Genomic DNA, 8,233 nt, shown 5'->3' on the forward strand with positions numbered 1-8,233 from the left:
GTTATATTAACCTGGCAGCCGCTTTGGTAGCAGCAGGCGACATGGAAGGGGCAGTACAAGCTTACGTCTCTGCTCTTCAGTACAATCCTTCTTTGTACTGTGTTCGCAGTGACCTGGGGAACCTGCTCAAAGCCCTGGGTGGCTTAGAAGAAGCCAAGGCATGTTATTTGAAAGCAATTGAGATGCAACCGAACTTTGCAGTAGCTTGGAGTAATCTTGGCTGTGTTTTCAATGCACAAGGGGAGATTTGGCTTGCAATTCATCACTTTGAAAAGGCTGTTACCCTTGACCCCAATTTTCTGGATGCTTATATCAATTTAGGAAATGTCTTCAATGAGGCACGGATTTTTGACAGAGCTGTGGCAGCTTACCTTCATGCCCTAAGCTTGAGTCCAAATCATGCAGTGGTACATGGCAGCCTGGCTTGTGTATACTATGAGCAAGGCCTGATGGATCTGGCAATAGACACCTACAGGCGAGCTATTGAATTGCAACCACATTTCCCTGATGCTTACTGCAACCTAGCCAACGCTCTCAAAGAGAAGGGCAGTGTTGCTGAAGCAGAAGATGGTTATCATACAGCTCTCCGGCTGTGTCCCACCCATGCAGACTCTCTGAATAACCTAGCCAATATCAAAGGAGAACAGGGAAACAGTGAAGAGGCAGTTCGCTTGTATCGTAAAGCATTAGAGCTCTGCCCAGACTTTGCTGATGCCCATTCAAATTTAGCAAGTGTATTGAAGCATCAGGGAAAACTGCACGAAGCTCTGATGCATTATAAGGAGGCTATTCGAATCAGTCCTACCTTTGCTGATGCGTACTGTAATATGGGAAACACTCTATGGGAGATGCAGGATGTTCAGGGAGACTTGCAGTGTTATACTCGTGCCGTGCAGATCAACCCTGCATTTGCGGATGCCCACAGCAATCTGGCTTCCATTCACCAGGATTCAGGGAATATTCCAGAAGCAATTGCTTCTTATCGCACTGTTCTGAAGCTTCAACCTGATTTTCCTGACGCTTATTGTAATTTGGCTCATTGCCTGCAGGTTGTCTGTGATTGGACAGACTATGATGAGCGAATGAAGAAGTTGGTCAACATTGTGGCTGACCAGTTGGAGAAGAATAAGTTGCCTTCTGTGCAGCCTCATCATAGTATGCTCTATCCTCTTCCTCATGGCTTCAGGAAGGCTATTGCTGAGAGGCATGGGAACCTCTGCTTGGCTAATATAAGTGTCCTTCATAAACCACCGTATGAACATCCAAAATACTTGAAGCTCAGTGATGGTCGACTGCGTGTAGGATACGTGAGTTCTGACTTTGGGAACCATCCTACTTCTCACCTTATGCAGTCTATTCCAGGCATGCACATAAATTTGATAAATTTGAGATATTCTGTTATGCCCTGAGCCCACATGATGGCACAAACTTCCAAGCGAAGGTGATGGCAGAAGCCAATCATTTCACTGATCTTTCTTAGATTCCATGCAATGGGAAAGCAGCTGATCGCATCCATCAAGTTGGTATACACATCCTTGTAAATATGAATGGTTATACCAGGGGTGCTCAAAATGAACTCTTTGCTCTCAGGCCAGCTCCTATTCAGGCCATGTGGCTGGGGTACCCTGGGACTAGTGGCATGCTTTTCATGGATTATATCATCACTGATCAGGAAACGTCACCTGCTGAAGTTGCTGAGCAGTATTCTGAGAAACTGGCTTATATGCCCCATACATTCTTTATTGGTGATCATGCTAATATGTTCCCTCACCTGAAGAAAAAAGCCGTCATCAATTTTAAGTCCAATGGGCACCTTTATGACAATCGGATTGTGCTGAATGGCATCGACCTCCAAGCATTTCTTGATAGTCTATCAGATGTGCAAATAGTCAAGATGAAATGTCCTGATGGAGAAGACAACGCAGACAGCAGTAATACAGCTCTTAATATGCCTGTCATTCCTATGAATACTGTTGCAGAAGCAGTTATTGAAATGATTAACAGAGGACAAATTCAGATTACAATGAATGGATTCAGTATTAGCAACGGACTGGCAACTACCCTGATCAACAATAAGGCTGCCACTGGAGAGGAGGTTCCCCGTACCATTATTGCAACCACACGTTCTCAGTACGTGTTACCGGAAGATGCCATTGTGTACTGTAACTTTAATCAGTTATACAAAATTGACCCATCTACTTTGCAGATGTGGGCAAATATTCTGAAGCGTGTTCCCAATAGTGTACTGTGGCTGTTGCGTTTTCCAGCAGCAGGAGAAGCTAATATTCAACAGTACACACAAAATATGGGCCTTCCCCCGAACCGTATCATTTTTTCCCCTTTTGCTCCTAAAGAGGAACATGTTCGGAGAGGCCAGCTGGCTGATGTCTGCTTGGACACTCCACTCTGTAATGGCCACACCACAGGGATGGATGTCCTTTGGGCAGGGACCCCCATGGTGACTATGCCAGGAGAGGCTCTTGCTTCCCGAGTTGCAGGTTCCCAGCTCACTTGTTTAGGCTGTCTTGAGCTGATTGCTAAAAATAGGCAAGAATATGAAGAGATAGCTGTGAAACTGGGAGCTGATCTCGAATACCTGAAGAAAATTCGTGGCAAAGTCTGGAAGCAGAGAACATCTAGCCCTCTGTTCAACACCAAACAATACACAATGGAACTAGAGCGGCTCTATCTACACATGTGGGAGCATTATGCAGCTGGCAACAAACCTGATCACATGATTAAGCCTGTTGAAGTCACTGAGTCGGCCTAAATAATGACTGTGTGCCCAGGAGAATTACCCCTGTAGCTGAGCCTCAACCTTCTGGGGGAAAGGGAACTACTTTTTCAATATCATGGTGCAGATGGGTGACAGACAATGATAAGAAATAGCACAGCCAGACTTGCTTCCTGCATGATCACGATAGGGAGAGACCCAAGAGATGCGAAACTGCTGTTCCACAAGGAGTCTCCATCGAATTTTGCAGCAGCCAGGTGTCTGGAAGGTCTGGAAGGTAAGTCTGGAAGGTAAGTCTGGAAGGTCTGATCTCCCTTGGTCTTCCAGGGGATGGATGGTTAGTGTGGAAGGGAGATAGAGATTGCCCAGCCATTTTGTGATTATCATGGATTGATTGAGTCTTCTGAATTAATTTTTTTCTTTATATTTTGGGTATTGGAGCTTTTAAAAATGTTTGGTTTCAGGTACTTTTATTCATGTGAAGTGTATATGATTCTCTTGAGATAAGGTTTTAAGCTAAAATATTCCTTGTTTTAGTTTCTGAACTCTACCGATAAATGGGGACTTTGCTGGTGTAGTCTTTTTAAAGGTTTTATAAACCACTTGAGCCTATATCAGTCACTTTAGTGTCTGACATAACGTTTGGAACTCTCAGTGCTTTGTTGGTTTGTAGATGATGGCCTCAATTCTTTTTCTGGTCCGTTTCCTTCTTCCCTTCCCCCCACTTTAAAAATTCTCCTGTAACTTGGCTAACAAAATACCAAGTGTGATTCAAAACCTCCCAGAGTGTTTCTCTTCAACACATCATCTGGTGCCAAATGAAGATTCTTAGGAGTGCTTATTAATTATGAAGGGCAGAGTTGTGGTACTGTCACTGACGATAATAATAATGGATTTTTGGCCTAGAGTTTTGACCTATTTCACCAGTGTTTTACCGTTGACTGCCCCTCTATGCTGCTTCCAAAAGTGATAGTTTGTGATAAGATTTTTACTTTCATTTCTAAAGTTTGTTTTTTTAGGTGAGTCCTGTTCTTCCTTTTTCTTTCAGCAGAAATGAAATCCCAGGTAAGTATAAGTATTCAAATATTTGATCAGTAAGTCACAGTTATCTCCAGTACATTAAATAACTTTCATCAAAAAACATGTTATAGGTAAAAAGCTCTGAAGGACCAGCTATGTATATGATAATTATGTTTCAGGCCTTCTAGGGTATTATATATAATAACTTGTCTTCTGGTCGTGGTCTTGAAATCTTTATGGATTCCACCTCAGTAGTAGCGAACTGCACTGCTACTTGGTTTGGAGTACAAATTAGACTTTAGCCCTCCTGGAGGTTGAGTTTTTGGTATTGAAAACCATAGGAATGAAATTATTGTATTTCAACAAAGGATTGAGGGCTTGAGGCTTAAACAAGCCAACATATGTGTGGGAAGCAGTCAGCCTTGAGAGCAGGCTACAGACATGCCAGGCATGCCGCCGCTGCTCGAAGGGACTGTCCCTACTTGTTCCCCTCCTTGTTCCATTCCATGGGAGATAAATCACCAGGGCCCAGAAAGCAGAAAGAATGTAAAATGAGACAAGCAAAGCTGTCTCCACCCTGCACGTGCAGGTTATTTTGGATGATTCTGGGCTTATGGGTTTTCTCCCAGGGAAGTTAACCTTGAGCCGAGACAGTCATTAGCTAATGTAAACCACCATCTGGCAACCTTCCATTTCTAGTCTATATAATCTGCAACCATAGCATAATAAAACTTGCCTTGCAACCATTAGTTGTCTTGGTCCTTCTGACCCCATTCGTCGGTGCTACTTCAGTTCCTTACCCCGTCCCTTCTGACCCTGGGCGGTGAAATCCTCTTTCTCCGGCTGGTCTGCGACACATATGAATATGTTTTTGTCTTGCTGTCCTGCACACATGCTGTCTAGTAACAGATATTTTGTTTGCTAGTAGTGTTTTAGATTATGTCTTTCCAAAGCGCTGAGGCAGTGTACCTATTCTGTAGTTGCAGCTGATGCCTGAATGTATCCTAGCTGACAAATTATTGATTAATAAGAAATTGAATTTCTAAAGATTAGTACTGTTAACCAAAATCTGAGCAAGGAGTCTCAAATGTAATTCTTAGCCAGAATTACATGTTAATGAACCATTTAACAGTGTAAATCAAGGAACATCAGTGTAGGGATTTCTTTTCATTTATTTTTTACCTGTTTGAAATATCAGTTAAAGGTTGCCAGCTTGGTTGCAGATGAACGGTCATTTGAAGTTCACCAAACTACTTAATGTGGAATAGGATACTAGACTTCCAACGCCCTCAAGGCTGTGACCTTGCAGCCGTTTTACATAGCACATCATCCTCCTATAGGGATGAACCTTTCCCTGGCCTGGAAAGTAGCCACTCCGTTGAAGTTTTGCTTATTGTAACAGGCTTTTGTTTCCAGGTTACATGTCTGTGGAAGACTTAATTCTGAATAGATATATAGATATTACTGAAAACTAATTGTTTTTCTATTATACTCTGCTTTATCAAAAAAGTAAAACATTTAAATTGTGCTACAAAAATTCAGATGTTGTCTTGCAATCTTTAAACAATAAATGAATGATTTGCCCTTAAAAATAAAGGATTAAGCAGTTAAGCTGTTGGTCCCACATCAGACAAATTATCCTTATACCTCCTGTCAATATTGTTAACAGAGACTGTTATTTTATTAATCCTTATGATCCCGTGATTCTTTCTTTCATGTTTCAGGGCACAGCAGGTGAGACAGTGAATTTGTTAAACTGGGTGGGTTTATCCTTCCTTTATGCGTTCATTCAATTTTCTGTTCATTTACTTACTATACACATATGGCAATAGAAGCTGCTAAAGCAATCATTGCTATTCTGCAAAACAACAAAGCACAGAAGCAGATATCTTATTTCCGCGATTTCTTCCCCCAGGATTATTATGATTAAAGATACTTTCCCACAATTTCCTGGAGAGGACGAGGGGCTACTCGCTGGAGGTTTTTTAATGACTTGGAGAAAGGCTCAAATATGCCCCCATACGGGCTTCCCTGGTGGCGCAGTGGTTGAGAATCTGCCTGCCAATGCAGGGGAGACGGGTTCGAGCCCTGGTCTAGGAAGATCCCACATGCAGCGGAGCAACTGGGCCCGTGAGCCACAGCTACTGAGCCTGCGCGTCTGGCGCCTGTGCTCCGCAACAAGAGAGGCCGCGATAGTGAGAGGCCCACGCACCACGACGAAGAGTGGCCCCTGCTCTCCACAACTAGAGAAAGCCCTCGCACAGAAATGAAGACCCAACATAGCCAAAAAAAAAAAATATGCCCCCATTATGGTAATCCACCCCAGGGTCAAACCACACAAGAATATTATGAATTTATTTTATTTTTCTATCCTTGCAAAGGTAATACTCAGCTCATTAGAATATGAAAACTATACTGTCAAATTTCAGAATTACATGGATGAAGAAAGTCACCAAAGTGGCATCATATCATGTGTGTTATAGTTGTATTTACTATATTGACTATATTAACTATGTTGTGTTAACAATGTATTGTATAACTATATATTGAAAAGGCAAAATGCTGTACCTTATTTCAGAGAAAATAATTATGTTGGCAAAACCCAAATTGTACATTGTAGACGGGTCCTAGGAAAGAAGATTTAATTCATAGTGGACAAGAGGTTAGCTTCTGTTTTCAGCCATGTGCTATTTCAAGAATTAAACATCATGAATAATACAGGATATAAGAAGAATAGTCTAAAGACGGAAAAGCACATTTTGATTAGGAAAGAGAATTTAAGGCTTAAGTCTTTATTTTTTTTTAAGGAAAACTGCCTTATTACTATGAGATAAGAAAATTGTTTCCTTCTTTTCTTCCTTGCTTTCTTCTTCTTCTTCTTCATTTTAACGTTTTTTACTTTGGATATTTGGATATTTGGATATTTGACCTCTAAGCTGAGATGACTGGAATCGCCTCCTCTTGGCACTAAATGCTGACACACCCTGATAAGAGGGAAGCTGCAAAGTAGAAGAATTGAAGGTCCATGTGTTGATATTGGTCTCAAGCGCATTGATGTACATTTGTGTATTGGGGAAGGGGAGTGTTGCTTGAGAGTGAGCCAGTGGGGAAGGGTAAATATTTTGTGATGCTGTCTACCTATGAGCTTATAAAGTTTACAGCTGCATTAGGAGGACAAGCATTACCATTAGCATGAAAAGTAGGGCAGACCTCAGTTGCAAAAGCTTCTAGCCATACACATAGGGCAATACATAAATGATACACCTTATTGCATTCACCCATTCACCCTCCCCTGTTCATGCTAATTGGAAATTTCCATCCATTTCAGAGAAGTAACACAACTATCAATCATTTTCCCTGGCACGAATCTTCCAGGAGGAAGAAAATGAAATACACCTAGCAACAGAGCTCACGCACTAGCCCATGTGTCTTAGATTTAATATCTGATCACTAGCTGGATTGAAGCCAAGAGGTGGTTCACAAAGTTGCTGCACATTAGAATCACCTGGGGAACTCTGAGACCTCCCCATGCCCAGGCTCCTCCCTAGATCTACTGAATCAAAATCTCTGGGGCTGGGACCCAGACACCAAAGTTTCTCTTAAAAGCTCTTTAGGGGAAGGGATATGTGAAAAGATGTATATGTATAATTGATACAGTTTGTTATAAAGCAGAAACTAATTTAAAAAAATATATATTTAGGGCTTCCCTGGTGGCGCAGTGGTTGAGAGTCCGCCTGCCGATGCAGGGGACATGGGTTCGTGCCCCGGCCCGGGAAGATCCCACATGCCGTGGAGCGGCTGGGCCCATGAGCCATGGCCACTGAGCCTGTGCGTCCGGAGGCTGTGCTCCGCAATGGGAGAGGCCACAACAGTGAGAGGCCCACGTACCACACACACAAAAAAAAAGAAGGTATGTGCTCAAAAAGAACTCAATCCCACTAAATTAATTAATAAATAAAATTTACCTAGCAGTACAGCTGTCAACATCTGATAGGAGTGCTCACCCCTGCTCCCCAGGGGACAGTGAAAAAAAAAAGGAAAAAAAAATATTTAATACTAAAAAAAAAAGCTCTTTAGGTAATTCATACGAGCAGCAAAGCTTGAGAACCAGCCCAATAACAGGAACAAATGTATTTCACACAGATAAAGTGGGGCAATACATATGTTAAAAGAACATGAACATATATATATATTTCTTTTTTTCTCTTTATTCTGTTTGTGTTTCAAATAGGCTTTTATTTTCCTTCTGCAAAAAGCGTTATTGTTTCCATTGGTCCAAGGGTTGGGAGAGGGCTCCAGGGCAGTTACAAAGCTGCCTAATGGCTGCAGAGCTAGGCTTCAGGCAGAAGCTCTGACGCCAGAGGGGCTCCTCAGAGGCCGCTGGACTTCAGAGACTCCTGTTTGTGCTCGAGCATGAGCCTTTCGAAAAGATACTTGCCCAGCACAGCCTGCGGACCAGCCAGCCTGTGGAGGTTGGTC

This window comes from Mesoplodon mirus (genome assembly GCF_964341445.2).
Source record: "Mesoplodon mirus genome assembly, contig: SUPER_3_unloc_1, whole genome shotgun sequence".
NCBI lineage: Eukaryota > Metazoa > Chordata > Mammalia > Artiodactyla > Ziphiidae > Mesoplodon > Mesoplodon mirus.